The following is an 18,303-nucleotide window of genomic DNA, read 5'->3' as shown; positions in this document are numbered from 1 at the left end:
CCGAAACCTAACCCTGACCCTGACATGAACCTTGCATCCAAACCAAAACTTGAACCTGACCCTAAATCTAACCATGACCCTGAACCTGATCCTAAACCTAACCATCACCCTAAAACTGACCTTGACTTGACTCTGACCGTAACGCTAAACCTGACCCTACTGTGAGACTGACCCTAAACCTAACCATGAACCTAACCCTAACCCTGAGCACTACCCTAAGCCTTACGCTAACCCTGACCCCAAGGACATCTAACCCTAACCCAGACCATAAGTCTTTCTTAACCCTAACCCTAACACTAACCTAGTCTAAATACAGCTCTGTTGCCTCCAGCGGGGACAGCAGCCGCACCCAGGCCTCCCAGGGGCTGGGGGAGGCTGTATGGGGGTCACTGGATGGGCACTGCCTGAGTGAAGTGTGAGCATGAGCAGCTTGGGGACTGGCAGCTCAGGGAGCTGTGGTACAGCAGGAAGTTCGGTAAGGAGCCCCCAGGCAGTGGTGACCTCACTTCCCTGACGACAGAGCCCATCGGAATTGGAACCAACATATCCAGGCACCCCATTACAGAGAAAAACCCCCTGCCCAGCTCATTTCTAGGCACATCCTAAAGGAAGCGACATGTTCTTCTGCTGTACTGAAGCCGAGAGGATGTAGGGAGAAGAGAGCTCGCCCGCCAGACACGTCCCCTCCCTGGCCGGTCATATCAGGATTCCCCAACGCCTCTGGCCCTTTGGCTAATAAAATCAAAAGATGACACCAGGGGACTCAGAGTCAGAGAGTCCCACACCTTCTGATCCACGGGTGTAGCCCTAGGTCTCCTCCCCATCTCTCTGTGTGTGTGCGTGTGTGTATGTGTGTGTTCCTCTTGGTGTCTGTGTGTCTGTGTGTAAAGAGGACCTGGCCATGGAATCGTGGGTGGAGATGCCCCAGGCAGGATCAGGCTGATGAGGGGTTAAGTGTCTGGTGGGAAAGTCATGTTCACACCCAAGTTTAAGGCTGGTTAAGTGGGATCAGGTGGAGGGTCTACACCCTTCTGCCCAGGGTTTATCCTGAGACCCTAAAAGGATGGGTCCATTACCCAGGAGCGGGGCTAACCCTAACAGTAACCACTAACCCAGACCCTGACACTGACTGTGAGCCTGCCCCAAACCCTAACCCAAACCCTGACACTGAACCTGACCCTGAACCTGTCTGTGATCCTGACCTGAACCCTAAACCTAAACCTAAGCCTGACAATGTCCCTGATGTGGACCATGAACATAAACCTAACGTTGATATTACCGTAACCAAGACTCATACCTAACCCTGACCATGAACTTGACCCTAAACCTAACCCTGATGCTGACCTTACCGTGACCCTAACCGTAACCCTGACGGTGACTGTGAGCCTGACTCTAACCCTAAACATAAAGGTAACTCTAACCATGACCCTAATACAGACCCTGAACCTAAACCTAACGCTGACCCTGACCCTAACACTAACCCCTACCCTAGACCAAACCCTAACCCTGACCTTACATTGACTAACCCTAAACCTAACCATAGCCCTACTTCTAACTCTAACCCTAACCCCAATCCCAAACACTACCGCCAAAACCTAACTGTGACACTGAACCGAACATTGACCCTAAACCAAAGCCTGATGCTAAACCTGACCCTGTCCATGACATTTACCTGACCCTGACCCTGACCCTAATCCTAACCATGACCCTAACACTGAATACTACATAACCTTGTCCCTGAACCGAATGTGGCCTTTAAACCAATACCTGAACCTGACCCTAAACCGGACACTGGTGCTAAACATCACCCTGACCCTGACCTAGACCATGACCATAAACCTAACCCTGACCCTAACAGTGACCCCGACACTGACCTAAACTCTAAACCTGACCCGGACTGTGAGCCTTACCCTAACTCTAACCCTAAATGTAACCCTGAACCCTACACTAACATGGGCCTTCCCCCGAATCCTATCGCTGACCTAACCCTCAGAGTAACCCCTAACCCTACCACGGACCCTGATCCTAACAAGTTGTAACCCTAACCGACAACCAAACGCTAACACTAACACTAACCCTAAACTTTAACAATAACCCTGAACCTATACCTGATTATGCTCATAATCCAAACCATGATCTTTGCCTATACCAGACCCTGACCCTAAACCTGAACCTGGCCCTGACCCTAAACCTAACCATGACCCTAACACTGACCACTACATAACCATGTCGCTGACCCGAATGTGGACTTTAAACCAAACCTGATCCTCATCGTAACGCTGACACTGGCGCTACACTTCACCCTGACCCTGACCCAGGCAAAGACCATAAACCTAACCCTGACCCTAACAGTGACCCTGACCACGACCCTAACACTAACAGTGACCCTGACTGTGAGCCTGACCCTAACTCTAACCCTAAACGTAACCCTGACCATGACACTAACACGGGCCCTGACCCGAAACCTAACGCTGAACCTAACCCTAAAACTAACCCCTAACATTATCCCTGACACTGACCCTAACCCGGTCTAACCCTCCACCTACCTCTAATCCTAACCCTAACCCCACTTTAACAATAATCCTGACGCTGATCATAACCCTAACTCTGAAGGTTGCCAATGTCAGATCTTAACCTTAAACCTGACCCTGGCCTTGACCTTAACACTGACCCTAACCCTGAATGTAAACCTAAATCTGACCCAATCTATGATCCTAAACAGAATCTTTAGCCTAAAGCTAACCCTGATCCTGAACCTACTCATAAAACAGAACCTAAACATAAAGCTAACCTTACCATATCCATGAACCTAACCCTGACCCTGACCCTATCCCTGACACTAAACCTGTCCCAAACCTAACCCTGAACCTGACATGAACCTAAACGTGACCCTGACCCTAAATCTGACCATGATCCTAAACCTGACCCTAAATCTAACCGTCACTAACACTGACCCTGACCATGACTCTGACCGTAACCCTAACCGTGACCCTATTGTGAGCCTGAACCTAAACCTACCATGAACCTAACCCTAACCCTGACCCATACCCTAAGTCTTACGCTAACCCTGACCCCAATGACATCTAACCCTAACCCTGATCCTAAGTCTTTCTTAACACTAACCCTAACACTAAACTAGTCTAAACAAAGCTCTGTTCCCTCCAGCGGGGACAACAGCTGCACCCAGGCCTCCCAGGGGCTGGGGGGAGGCTGTATGGGGGCCACTGGATTGGCACTGCATTGAGTGGAGGGTGAGTATTGAGCAGTTTGGGGAACGGCGGCTCAGGGAGCTCTGGTACAGCAGGAAGTTCGGTAAGGAGCCCCCAGGCAGTGGTGACCTCACTTCCCTGACGACAGAGCCCAACGGAATTGGAACCCACGTATCCAGGCAACCCATTACAGAGAAAACCCCCCTGCCCAGCTCATTACTAGTCATATCCTAAAGGAAGCGACATGTTCTTCTGCTGTACTGAAGCCGAGAGGATGTAGGGAGAAGAGAGCTCGCCCGCCAGACACTTCCCATCCCTGGCCGGTCATATCAGGTTTCCCCAACGCCTCAGGCCCTTTGGCTACGAAAATCAAAAGGTGACACCAGGGGACTCAGAGTCAGAGAGTCCCACACCTTCTGATCAACCGGTGTAGCCCTAGGTCTCCTCCTCATCTCTGTATGTGTGTGTGTGTGTGTGCCTCTGGGTGTCTGTGTGTCTGTGTGTAAAGAGGACCTGACCATGCCATCGAGGGTGGAGATGCCCCAAGCAGGATGAGGCTGATGAGGGTTTAGATGTCTAGTGGGCAAGTTATGTTCACACCCCAGTTAAAGGCTGGTTAAGTGGGATCGGGTGGAGGGTCTACACCCTTCTGCCCAGGGTTTATCCTGAGACCCTGAACGGATGGGTCTATGACCCAGGAGCGGGGCTCACCCTAACAGTAACCACTAACCCTGACCCTGACACTGACTGTGAGCCTGCCCCAAACCCTAACCCAAACCCTGACCCTGACCCTGAGCCTGACCCTCTGTGATCCTGACCTGAACCCTAAACCTAAACCTAAGCCTGGCACTGACCTGATGTGTACCCTGAACCTAAACCTAACGTTGATATTACTGTAACCAAGACTCATACCTAACCATGACCCTGACCCTGACCCGAATCCTAACCCTGATGCTGACCTAACCATGACCCTAACCCTAACACTGACCGAGACTGTGAGCTTAACCCTAACCCTAAACCTAAAGGTAACTCTAACCATGACCCTAATACAGACCCTGAACCTAAACCTAATGCTGACCCTGACCCTAACACTAACCCCTACGCTAAACAAAACCCTAACCCTAACCTTACGCTGACTAACCCTATACCTAACCATAACCCTACTTCTAACTCTAACCCTAACCCCAATCCCAAACACTACCGCCAAAACCTAACTGTGACACTGAACCGAACATTGACCCTAAACCAAAGCCTGATGCTAAACCTGTCCCTGTCCTTGACCTTCACCTGACCCTGACCCTGACCCTAATCCTAACCATGACACTAACACTGAATACTACATAACCTTGTCCCTGACCCGAATGTGGCCTTTAAACCAATACCTGAACCTGACCCTAAACCGGACACTGGCGCTAAACATCACCCTGACCCTGACCTAGACCATGACCATAAACCTAACCCTGACCCTAACAGTGACCCCGACACTGACCCGAACACTAAACCTGACCCAGACTGTGAGCCTTACCCTAACTATAACCCTAAATGTAACCCTGAACCTGAAACTAACACGGGCCCTCCCCCGAATCCTATCGCTGTCCTAACCCTCAGAGTAACCCCTAACCCTACCACGGACCCTGATCCTAACAAGTTGTAACCCTAACCGACAACCAAACGCTAACACTAACACTAACACTAAACTTTAAAAATAACCCTGAACCTATACCTGATTATGCTCATAACCCTAACCATGATCTTTGCCTATACCAGACCCTGACCCTAAACCTGAACCTGGCCCTGACCCTAAACCTAACCATGACCCTAACACTGACCACTACATAGCCCTGTCGCTGACCCGAATGTGGACTTTAAACCAAACCTGATCCTATTCGTAAAGCTGACACTGGCGCTACACTTCACCCTGACCCTGACCCAGGCAAAGACCATAAACCTAACCCTGACCCTAACAGTGTCCCTGACCACGACCCTAACACTAACAGTGACCCTGACTGTGAGCCTGACCCTAACTCTAACCCTAAACGTAACCCTGACCATGACACTAACACGGGCCCTGACCCGAAACCTAACGCTGAACCTAACCCTAAAACTAACCCCTAACATTATCCCTGACACTGACCCTAACCCGGTCTAACCCTCCACCTACCTCTAACCCTAACCCTAACCCCACTTTAACAATAATCCTGACGCTGATCATAATCCTAACTCTGAAGTTTGCCAATGTCAGATCTTAACCTTAAACCTGACCCTGGCCTTGACCTTAACACTGACCCTAACCCTGAATGTAAACCTAACTCTGACCCAATCCGTGATCCTAAACAGAATCTTTAGCCTAAAGCTAACCCTGATCCTGAACCTACTCATAAAACAGAACCTAAACATAAAGCTGACCTTACCATAACCATGAACCTAAGCCTGACCCTGACCCTAACCCTGACACTAGACCTGTCCCAAACCTAACCCTGACCCTGACATGAACCTTGCCCCCAACCAAAACTTGAACCTGACCCTAAATCTAACCATGACCCTGAACCTGATACTAAACCTAACCATCACCCTAAAACTGACCCTGATGTGACTCTGACCGTAATGCTAACCCTGACCCTACTGTGAGACTGACCCTAAACCAAACCATGAACCTAACCCTAACCCTGAGCCCTACCCTAAGCCTTACGCTAACCCTGACCCCAAGGACATCTAACCCTAACCCAGACCCTAAGTCTTTCTCAATCCTAACCCTAACACTGACCTAGTATAAATCCAGCTCTGTTGCCTCCAGCGGGGACAACAGCCGCACCCAGGCCTCCCAGGGGCTGGGGGAGGCTGTATGGGGGTCACTGGATGGGCACTGCCTGAGTGGAGTGTGAGCCTGAGCAGCTTGGGGACCGCCGGCTCAGGGAGTTCTGGTACAGCAGGAAGTTCGGTAAGGAGCCCCCAGGCAGTGGTGACCTCACTTCCCTGACGACAGAGCCCAACGGAATTGGAACCAACATATCCAGGCACCCCATTACAGAGAAAACCCCCCTGCCCAGCTCATTTCTAGGCACATCCTAAAGGAAGCGACATGTTCTTCTGCTGTACTGAAGCCGAGAGGATGTAGGGAGAAGAGAGCTCGCCCGCCAGACACGTCCCCTCCCTGGCCGGTCATATCAGGATTCCCCAATGCCTCTGGACCTTTGGTTACTAAAATCAAAAGGTGACACCAGGGGACTCAGAGTCAGAGAGTCCCACACCTTCTGATCAACTAACTTGCATTATTGTTAACAAGAATCTTGTGCATTACCATCAGTTTTCTACATTATAACCTCTTGCTCTACAGTTTGTAAATACCTTTGTCAATAGCAAGCTAATAAACGGGGTGACCCCAATGGATTGAGATAATCTCCAGAGTTTCTGCTACATAATGCCAAGGACTCCATTAAAAGGATACCTAAGAATTTATTTTGCCCAAAAATTTGATCATTTTTTTCACTGTCCTTACCTATTTTCCAAACCTAGTCCTTTTGCTTCACCTTTCAGTCTACGGACCCTTTATCTGACTGACTTGTTAATTCTGGTAATGTCTTGCAGATTAATTTGCTTGCCAGAGGTGGTTCCTCTAATTGATGTCTAAGAACCCTAATTGGTTAAGAAAACTTTTTTTAACATTTTCATTGCTATTTATTATTATTATTATTATTGCTAATATCTCTATTATAAATAATTCACAAGCGCATCTTTCTGACAAAAGACAAAGAGCTGGCTACTAGTAGAAAAAGTACATTTGACTCTGTCAGTGAAAGTGGTAAAGGGATTTGAGAATATAAGGCAATGCACTGGAATTATGTGTTAAAATTTTAAATATTATAGATACATTTACTTAATTTCTAATACTGTTGTTGCTTATAATTAAATAAGATGTTTTCCATGAACCACGCATTACAGAAAATCTATTGTTTATACAGATTAAATTTTTATCAAAAGGGATACCTGGGTGGCTCAGTTGGTTAAGCAGCTGCCTTTGGCTCAGGTCATGATCCCAGCGTCCTGGGAACGAGTCCCGCATCGGGCTCCTTGCTCGGCCAGGAGCCTGCTTCTGCCTCTGCCTCTGCCTGCCATTCTGTCTGCCTGTGCTTGCTCTCTCGCCCACACCCTCTGATAAATAAATAAAATCTTAAAATAAATAAATTTTCATCAAAAAATTATAAGTGTATTTTATTGTAGGATCATGATTAGCATTTTGCAGATGAGAAAAGTGAAATTTAGAAAAGTATGTCTCTTCAATTCCCTCATACAATATCTGGCCTAGATAGAAGGATATACTATCACAATTGAGGAAGATAATTGATTACTTAAAATGATAAACTTTACTGTATAGGGTTTTTTAAATGTTTGCCACAGATTCAGATTCTTATAAAATATATATCTATTTTTTGTAAAGAGAATGCACTAAGAAGTAAAAAGAAAGTGATATATCAGTGCTACCAACTAATGGCTAAAATATCATCACCTTATTTATGAACAATGAAACAGTGTGCAATATTTAAATAAATTTAAATAAATTCCTATTTACTTTATGTATTTATAAATTTAAATAAATTCCTATTTATTTATTATTAAAGAAATTCCTCTAACAAACAGTATGTTTTGAAGATTGCTAGCAGGAAAGTGTTGTACTACAGTAATCAGAAAATATGATCTAAAATTCTGCTTTCAAGGGCACCTGGGTGGCTCAGTGGGTTAAAACTCTGCTTTCAAGAAGCTATAACAGTAAGTACTGAGCATTAGCTATTATATGCTATGGATGAATAACTGAAATCTACATTTGAAACTAATGGTTACACTATATGCTAACTAATTGAATTTTAAAAAGTTAAAAAAAAAGCCACTATTTTATAAAACAATATTCCCAACAGGCTCTTTTGCTTTAAAATACTCACTTTGTAATGAGAGTCATTACTTTTGTCTAGCCAATTCTTACATCACTGTTTATCCCTTCCCTGCTTTATCTCTTCCCAGTATCAATAAAGGCTCACTTGGGTTACCTAGAAGCCATGAGAAAGCTTGTAATAGATCTGGCTGGTTTTTACCAGCAATTTGACCACCATGTGCACAGGGAAGTCTGTTGATAAAGGCTTTATTGCAATAAGTTGCAAATACATGGATGATTTTGAATTCTCTTTCTTGAGGTCTTGTTTCATGATAATAAATTTAGGGTGGCTTATTGGAATGGATGTTATTAACATATTTTCATAGTTCTAAGTACATGGAATTGTAAAATAGATTAATGAATGTGGCATTACTGACAACTGTCCTCATTTTGAAATCAAATTACAGTGTACTCAGATGAGGAAGCAAAGCAGATTTGGGATTATGAGTGAACTAATTTAAAAAAGTCTTAGGGGTATGATCAGACTATTGGGTAATTCAGTAGAAAAATGTCAACTGATTGAGATTTTGTGTTTCCTGATTTCAGAGAGAAGTTAAGATAAATAAGGAACACGAGGAGACTAGGAAGCCAAACATAAGTGATAATTTTTGTGCCAGAGTGTGTATACATCTGTTTATCTTCTTGCTTTACCACTAAGGTTGCTCCTAGAGGAGAGTTTAAATATGTGTTGGAGCTAATCTCTGTGGATTACACAACAAACCACATCCTACAGCTCTCCCTGAAACACCCCTTATGATTTCAATGTAATTTGGTTTTTGCATTTTTAGAAATAACAAAATACTTTGCAAACTCATCTACTTTATTACCACCACAAGTGAGTCAGCTGACTCCACATTTTAACACAGTGACAGTCACAGAGGAATGGAGGAATGAGTAAAGTTATCAATATATGTGCTTTTAAGAAGTACAACAGGGTAGCAGCTATTTCCAGGAACCAAAACATGGGTCAGCAGCTGTGAAGGAAAAGTGATGGAATAAATGACTCATTTCAGAGGAGTTCTACGACATATTAATTCTATAATGTATCCTCAGCACCCAGTTACCCGCTTTGATCTAAAGATAAGGATTTACAGTTAAGGTCCCATTTATGATTTGACTGGTAGGGTCTGAATCATGTTTACTATTGTTTTGACTATTACTTGAAACCTATAGTAGTACTTGGGATATGTGTTGTGTATTCTGTGAACATGTGCTATTTTTAGATTAGATAATTCCTGTCTCGAACCCCTGTTAATTTGTTTGTTTCTGTTTAATTGATAGTGGTTTCAGTAAATGGATATATCTGAAAAATTGCAAAGCCACTATTAAAATAAGTTATTAATATATATAGCATGGAATTGCACATTCCTCCTTTGAATCCGACAGAGCTTCACCATATCCTTAACAATTTGGGAAAAACATGCTATTATTTTTCTTTATAAAATTTCTCCTGTTAGGCTGTGATGGTTGTCATCAGCAGTAACTCCTCTGAAGGCTTTGTCAAAAGAGTTGAAAAAATTGGAAAGGTGTGAATGAAGCTGTTTGCTGAATATAAAGAAAAGAGCATTGAAGTACAATTCACAATCTTACTTCTCCTCTATGCTTTCAGATGTTTGACATTTGAAAATTTTGCTTCTAGAAGAGATGCCCTATATAATTCTTACTTTAAGGAGCAAGTTGCTTTTATAATTTTTTTTTATTATTCTACCATTCAAGTATTTCCATTTAAATTAAATTCAATACCATTTAAAAAAAATCAAAAGTGCAGCCAGTATTCAATTCCTGGGCTAAATAATTTTAGAAAGCTTTGTGTTATTGAACCTACGGGGTTTTTCTGTAGTTTTAACTCTTTCTTTCTGTGATTTTTCCCATTAGTCACGTAAGTGACTGCAATATAACAGACATTGAGGGTAAAGAAGGACTGAATAGAACAATCCTTGGCCTCATGAAGTTGAGAATCTAGCAAGGGAGTCAAACAATTCAATCATTCAGAGACAATTTATTGAGTGCCTGGCCTAAGATGTGCACAACAAAACCCCAGCCCAGAGGAATCATTTTAATGGGAGAGATAGATAATAGGTAAGCCAACTTTAAAAAGAAAAAAATCGTACTGGTTTTTCTTTAATAGTGATGCATATTTGAACTAAATAAGCACATTTTAAAAAGAGCAGTGATTGAGAAGAGGTTTTGTAACTGAGTGGTCCGAAAGGGCCTCCCTGAAAAAGTCTGTTTTGATCAGATTTCTGAATAATATCAGCTAGGAAGCTGCGTAAAAATCTCAGGGATGGGTGATTTTTCCAGTCAAAAAACTGTAAAGGCTCCAAAGTCACAATACAGCTGTAAGTTTCTCTAATAAAGTAACTTCTGACAAAGAATGAGAAGAAATAACTAACCCAGGTTTGAAAGAAAAGGGACAGACTTTCTATGGAATTAATATTTAATTAAAGCTCTAAAGGACAAAAATACAATAGAGCAAAATTCTATATACCTAATGACGCTGATATACTTAATGAAAGTTCATAAACAAGTGTGGGTAGCAAAGAGTGTGTGGGAATGTTGGTAAGAACAGTGGGGAAGAGTCATCCCTGAACATGTTCTTAAATGAAGCAATTCTTGTGTTGTTTTAAAGGGTAAATTGGAGTTTGCCTAAGTGATTAGAGAAGGATGCCTCGGCTTATGGAAGTTCAAAGCCATAAAGATGTGATAAACTACTGCAGATATTTTCATGTATATTTGTTGTTGCTTCTAGTAATGGTGATCTAAAAACTCTTTCTTAAGACAACTAAAAATCCAGACAAAATAGCTTTTAAAGTTAAAAATATCAGAATGATTATAAAAATAAGGGAGGGATTACTGGGCCAAAATAGGAAATACAATGAGAGCCCAGAGATATATGCCCTGAAGCCATTTTAGCTATGAGAGCATTTGAAACTGCTAAAACACACTGAGCTGTGTTTTTAATAGACTCTTGATACTAGAGAAACAAAATTCAAAATCCAGCAGCAATCAAATTTGAGGACTTTGGTACAACCCAAATTTAAGTTGAGATCCCCAAAGCACAAGGAGAAGCAGAAATAAGACTATAGCCTACCTTGCCTTCTGTGTAAACTGAGAAAGTCAATCACTGAATTTGGAGTATGATTGTCTTGTAGAGTCTCAGATATAAGAGAAAATCCTGCCAAGGAGGACCATACCATTATGATAGCTCTTAATTATCCCTACTCAATAAGAGTTTCAAATATAATGTCTTGAACATAGCAAAATGGAACAAAGCACACAAAGAAAAACCATTAACAAGATTTGATAGACAAAATGGGATTAAGTATGATGTTAAAATGATCAATAAAGATTGTAAAATGGCTTGATTACTCTGCTCAAATAAATGAGAGGGGAAGCAAATTGAACAAAAAATTGAAACTAAAAATGATATTGAGAAAGGTTTTATAAATGAACCAAATGGATACTCTAGAATTTAAAGATATGACAGCCAATTTAAGATACCACAGGGGTGCCTGGGTGGCTCACTTAATTAAACCTCCAATTCTTTGTCCTTTTTTTTTAACACCTTAATTTTATTTTATTTCTTTCATTTTGGCTCAGGTCATGATGTCAGGGTTGTGAAATAGAGCCCAGAGTTGGGCTCTGTGCTGAGCCTGGAGCCTGCTTAAGATTCTTTTCCCTTCTTTTTCTATCCATCCCTGCGCTCTCACTCGCTCGCTTTCTCTTGCTTGCAAATAAATAAATAGATAGATGATAGATAGATAGATAGATAATAGACAAAGCAAAATAAAAGCAGATTATGAAAATAAATATAAAGATTTTGAAATGAAAACAAGTTCAAAATAAAATAGAGAAGACCTACACAGCTAAAAGTTCATTCAGAAAATCTACTATTAAAGAAGTCAGTATAATACAATGTTAAGATATCAAAAGATTTGAGCATGTACTGTACAGAAAGGGTAATCCAAATGGCCACTCATATATAAAAACTGTTTATCTTTATTATGAATCTGGAATTAAATTAAATTAAATTAAAAATAAATTAAAACCTAGAATGGCATACTATTACACACTAACCATATTGGGCAACAGTGAAAATGTCTTGCAAGAATGTGAAGGAATGACAGTGCACATAATAAAAACATATGAGGAAAGTTGGACAATATTTAGAAAACTTAAAAATTAAAAAAAAAAATTGGTCCATTCCTAGAAATACAGCATGGAACTAAAGGAATATTTTCATCAGGATATGCAAACAGATGATTATAGTTATTTCATTCATAACGGCAGATCAGTAGTGGTATATTTGCACAATGTTACATTAAATAAGAGAGAATATTAACAAACTGGGAGGAGGGGCTAGGTTGTTATCATAAACAGATCTTCTATGGTGCTAATTATGTTCTATTTCTCAAAATCTTTAAGTTAAAAAAGTTTTCAAATTTATATCTAGATAGATAGATAGGTAAATGATAGATAGACAGATATGCCAGAAGCTGCAATGCTAGGCTAAGACCAGGCTTCAAAGGGCTTTTCTATTCTCTACTAAATACTTTAAACCATTCATTATATCATAGCTCAGTGTTCAAATCTCCATTTGTTTCCTCAGTTTCCTAATATTTATCTTAAGGTGACCTGATCCAGACTTTTGATCACCTTTGTCTAAATATTTCTATTTTAACAAAGTCCTTTTGAACACTCAGAGACTAAAACTTAGAAAAAGACTCTGATTGTTATCTCACTAGAGTGGAAAATATATAGTTACTCATTAACTAATGATATCCATGTCTACATTAGATCCATGACATTTTTATTTCTTGGGAGCTTTTGGCTAAATGAATTTTTTAAGCTTCCTTTAAATGGAGCTTTAAGCCATCGCCACATGAATAAAATTAAAGAACTAAATGAAAACAAGCCAAGTATTTACAGAGTAATTAGAATGTGCAGTGGAAAGAGTACAATTCTGAAATCATAAAGCCTAAATTAGTGTGATGCATCTTTACCAGCCATGTAATCATAAACCAGTTATCTAAATGTGTTAGCCTCAGTTTTTTCACCCATGAAATGGTGATGATAATACTTATTATGCAGAGTTGTTGTGTGGATGTAATGAAGCATGGAGCATGAGAGTCTCATATTCCATGCTAAAATGATAGCTATTTTTATACTTATAATAATTCTAATAATAGTAATTAAATTGTTCAAAATGATAATATTCATTTATATTGAGGCATTGTATTGACTATTCATAGACACATTTACCAAAATAAATTTCATTTTACTTTACCCCCTCTGAGGATATATATTCCCTAATTCAATATGAATCTCATTATGAATAATAATTATCATGATAAATATGCAGATTTTTCTTCTATTTATTTTTAGGGAAGTATCCTTTACTGTTGAACATAAAGAAACTTAAGCAAGTCTGTCTTATTCAAAATTTTCATGCTGCTTTCTTATGAAACTAGATTATAGAGTTGTATGAAATAAATTCATGCAGTTAAGACATTTATGTTTGGAAAACTGGGTGGTCAGTTTAGTATTTCAAAAGAAGATTTTAAATTTAAACCTTAAAACTGAGCTCTTTCAGCCTTATTTATAGACCATCCTTCATGCTTCATAAGTATTCCTTCATTGTAAACTAACTAATAGTGTTTGTCACAGTGTATATAACTACAATGGATTTTATATTCTATTATTTCAGAGTTAGTTGCAGTTTCTACTTCCTTAATTCCTTTTTTGAAAAATAGATTAATTCTACAAAAAGTTTTTTCGAGCTTTATTGAAAAATAATTGACATATTATAATTTGTAAATTTAAGAAATGATTTCTTATAACACTGCAAACTTTTAACGTTGTGTAAATTCTGTACCATTTGATAAATTGGTATACATCTGTATTGCAATATAATCTACATAAAAATGTTAATACATCTACTATCTCATATAGTTGCCTCTGTTTTTTATGCATGTATTGTAAGGAATTTTAAGATCTACTCTCTTAGCAACTTTTATGTATATAGTACAGTAGAGATAAACTTCAGAGGTCTTGTGGGTTTTGTTCCAGACTGCCTCAATAAAGTGATTATCTCAATCAACTAAGTCAAATCATTATTATTTTTTTTGGTTTCCCAGTGCAAATAAAAAATTATGTTTCCCAGTGCATATAAAAAATAAACACTATACTGTACTGTTCAAAAGCATTATGTCTTTAAAGAAAAACAATGTATATACCTTAAGTAAACTAGTTCTGAGTTTTCAGTGGGTCATAATTACTGATCACAGATCACCATAACAAATACAATAATAATGAAAAAACTTGAAATATTGCAAGAATTACCAACATGTGACAGAGAGACACAAAATGAACAAATGTTTAGAAAAATGGTGGCAGCAGACCTCTTTTATACAAGATTGCTATAAACTTTCAACTTGTAAGAATGTGATATATGTAAAGTTTAATAAAGGGAAGCACAATAAAAAAGTATGTATATATTATTAACTATGATCATCATGCTGTACATTAGATCCCCAGAACTTTTTCATATTATAGTTGCAAGTTTGTGCCCTTTGACCACCTTATTCCACCCCAGGTTCACCTCTTGTCAACTCAACTCTAAGTTTCCATTAGTTTGCTTTTTCTTCAGATTCTGTATGTAAGGGATATCATAATACATAAATTAAAAAATATATATAAAATCTTTGAAATATTTCACTTAGTATAATACCTTCAAGATCCATCCATGCTGTTGTAAAAAGCAGTATTTCTTAATTTTTCATGGTTAAGTAGTATTCCATAGTATATATTTACCATACTTATTTTATTCATTCATCCATTAATGGATACTGAAGTTATTTCCATCTCTTGCTTAGAGTTAATAATTTTATAATGAACATAAGAGTGCAGATATGTCTTCGAATAGTGACTTCGTTTCCTTTAGATATATACCTAGAAGTGGGATTACTAAATCATATGGTAATTTTACTTTTAATAATATGAATAGTCTCCATACTGTTTTCCATACAAATTTATATCCCTATCACAGTGCATAAGTTCCCCATTTTCCCCAATATTTACCAAAATTTGTTAGTTTTAATTTTTTGGTAGTATATATTCTAATAGGTAGTAATATTGTGTTTTTCAGAGGTAAACAACAACATAATGAATTTGCCCTGAGTTTTTACATTGAGCACTTTTTAATGCTCCTGTTGGTCATTTATATAACTTTTTTGAAAAAAAAAGTCTATTGAGATCCTTTTGCTATTTTTTAATGATATATTTTTTTCTATTTGTATCTCTTGAATCTTAACCTCTTTTCAGATATAAGATTTGTAAGTATTTTCTTCCATTCTGTGGATTGTGTTTTCATTCTCCCTCTCTCTCTCTTTTTTTTTTTTTTTTGGCAATGCAGAAACTTTAGTTAATGTAATACCATTTATTTATTTTTGCTTCTTTTGCTTGTGTTTTTGGCCTGGTATCCAAAAACTATTGGCAAGACCAATGTCAAGGAGAATTTTTCCTATGTTTTCCTTTAGGAAATTTAGTTTCATGCATCACATTTAAGTCTTTGATCTATTTCAAGTTAAGATTTATGAGTGATATAAGCTTCCAGTTTCATGCTGGTTTATGTGACTATTCAGTTTTAAATATCATTTATTGAACAGACTATCTTTACCCATTATATATGTTGGCCCCTGTCAAATATTAGGTGACTGTATGAAAGGATTTATTTCTGGACTCTCAAATCTGTTCTACTTGTTTATTGGTCTGTTTTTATACCAGTATACTTTATTGTTTTGAGCATGAGGGCTTTGTAGTATTGTTTCAAATCAAGAAGTGTAATTTCACTTCTTCATTCTTTCTCAGAACTGCTTTAATTATTTGTCTTTTATGGTCTCATATAAATTCTAGGATTCTTTACTTACTTCTGTAAAAAAATAATATTGGATTTATTAAAAGATTTTTTATTTATTTATTTGACAGAGAGAGATGACAAGCAGGCAGAGAGGCAGGCAGAGAGAGAAGAGGTAGCAGCTTCCTGATGAGCAGAGAGCCTGATGCAGGGCTCGATCCCAGGACCCTGGGATCATGACCTGAGCCGAAGGCAGTGGCTTAACCCACTGAGCCACCCAGGCACCCCTAACATTGGATTTTTGATAGGAATTGAATTTACAGATGGTTTTTGGTAGTATGGACATTTTAACAATGTTAATTCTTACCATTCATAAATATGAGCTATCTTTCCATTTATGTCTCCTTCAATTTCTTTATCAATGTCATAGTTTATGGGGTACATATCTTTCATCTTCTTAGTTAAATCTTATCCTAAGTATTTCATTAGTTTTGATGCTATTGTGAATTAGATTGTTCTCTTTATTTTTTCAGATAGTTCATCATTAGAGTGTTAAAATGCTCGTCTTGTGCTTACTTTGGCAGCACATATACTAAAATTGGAATGATGCAGAGATTAGCTTGATCACTGAACAAGGATGACATGAAAAACTGGGAAGCATTCCATATTGGAAAAAAAAGCGAAACAAAACAAAATTCTTGTCTTTTATATATTGATCTTGTATTTGGCAGCTTTACTAAATTTGTTTATTCAAAATTTTTTGTGAATTTTTTAGGATTCTTTTACATGTAAGTTCATGTTATTAAAAAAAAGAAAATTTTACTTCTTCCTTTTTTTTTTGGAGTCTTTTATTTCTTTGTGTTCCTTGTTTCTCTGGTAGGACATCCAGTACTATGTCAAATGAGAGTAGTGAAAGTGGACACACTTGTCTTTGTTCTGATCTTTAAGGGGAAAATTTTCAATTTTTTTTGATTGAATATGAGATTAGCTCTGGGCTTGCAATATGTGCTTTTTCTTTAATGGATTTTTAAAATTATTTTTTAAAAATTTTTTATAAACATATAATGTGTTTTTATCCCTAGGGGCACAGGTCTGTGAATCTCCAGGTTTACCCATTTCACAGCACTCACCATCACTCACCATAGCACCTGCCCTCCCCAATGTCCATACCCCCACCATCCTCTCCCAACACACCTCCCCCCAGCAACCCTCAGTCTGTTTTGTGAGATTCAGTCTTTTATGGTTTGTCTCCCTCCCAATCCCATCTTTTTTTATTTTTCTTTTCGTACGCCTGAAACCGCCTATGTTGCATCTCCACTTCATCATATCAGGGAGATCATATGATAGTTGTCTTTCTCAGATTGATTTATTTCGCCAAGCATAATACCCTCTAGTTCCATCCACGTCATCACAAATAGCAGGATTTCATTTCCTTTGATGGCTGCATAGTATCCCATTGTACATATATACCACATCTTATTTATTGATTCATCTGTTGAAGGACATTTAGGTTCTTTCCATAGTTTAACTATTGTGGACATTGCTGCTATAAACATTTGGGTGCATGTGCCCCTTCAGAATGCCACGTTTGTATCTTTAGGGTATATACCCAGTACTACAATCACTGGGTCATAGGCTAGTTCTATTTTCAGCTTTTTGAGGCACCTCCACGCTGTTTTCCAGAGTGGTTGCACCAGCTTGCATTCCCACGTACAGTGTAGGAGGGTTGCCCTTTCTCCACATCCTTGCCAGCATCTGTCATTGACTGACTTGTTCATTTTAGCCATTCTGAAAGGTGTGAGGTGGTATCTCATTCTGGTTTTGATTTGCATTTCCCTGATGCCGAGTGATGTGGAGCATTTTTTCATGTGTCTGTTGGCCATTTGGATGTATTCTTTGCAGAAATGTCTGTTCATGTCCTCTGTGCATTTCTTCATTGGATTATTTGTTCTTAGGGTGTTGAGTTTGATAAACTCTTTATAGATTTTGGATAGATAGTGGCCCTTTATCTGGTATGTCATTTGCAAATATCTTCTCCCAGATAACTTCTGACAGTCATCTTTTGGCTTTGTTAACTGTTTCCTTTGCTGTGCAAACAAAAGCTTTTTGATCTGATGAAATCCCAATAGTTCATTCTTGCCCTTGCTTCCCTTGCCTTTGGCGATGTTCCTAGGAAGAAGTTGCTGCTGCTGAGGTCAAAGAGGTTGCTACCTGTTCTCTCCTCAAGGATTTTGATGGATTCCTTTCTCACATTATGCTTCTTCATCCATTTCCAGTCTATTTTCATGTATGGTGTAAGGAAATGGTCCAACTTC

The 18,303-nt window shown here is 39.1% G+C and overlaps 1 non-coding gene across 1 annotated transcript; it reads left to right on the top strand.

Annotated features, from left to right (window-relative positions):
* The first annotated feature begins 16,556 nt into the window (after positions 1 to 16,556).
* Positions 16,557 to 16,660, top strand: LOC131828382 (U6 spliceosomal RNA). The gene has a single exon (XR_009352398.1). It is a non-coding gene; the product is annotated as a U6 spliceosomal RNA (small nuclear RNA).
* The last annotated feature ends 1,643 nt before the right edge of the window (positions 16,661 to 18,303 follow it).

The sequence above is a fragment of the Mustela lutreola genome, chromosome 3 (assembly GCF_030435805.1).
Source record: "Mustela lutreola isolate mMusLut2 chromosome 3, mMusLut2.pri, whole genome shotgun sequence".
Lineage (NCBI taxonomy): Eukaryota > Metazoa > Chordata > Mammalia > Carnivora > Mustelidae > Mustela > Mustela lutreola.
This window is presented reverse-complemented; position numbering and strand designations above follow the sequence as displayed.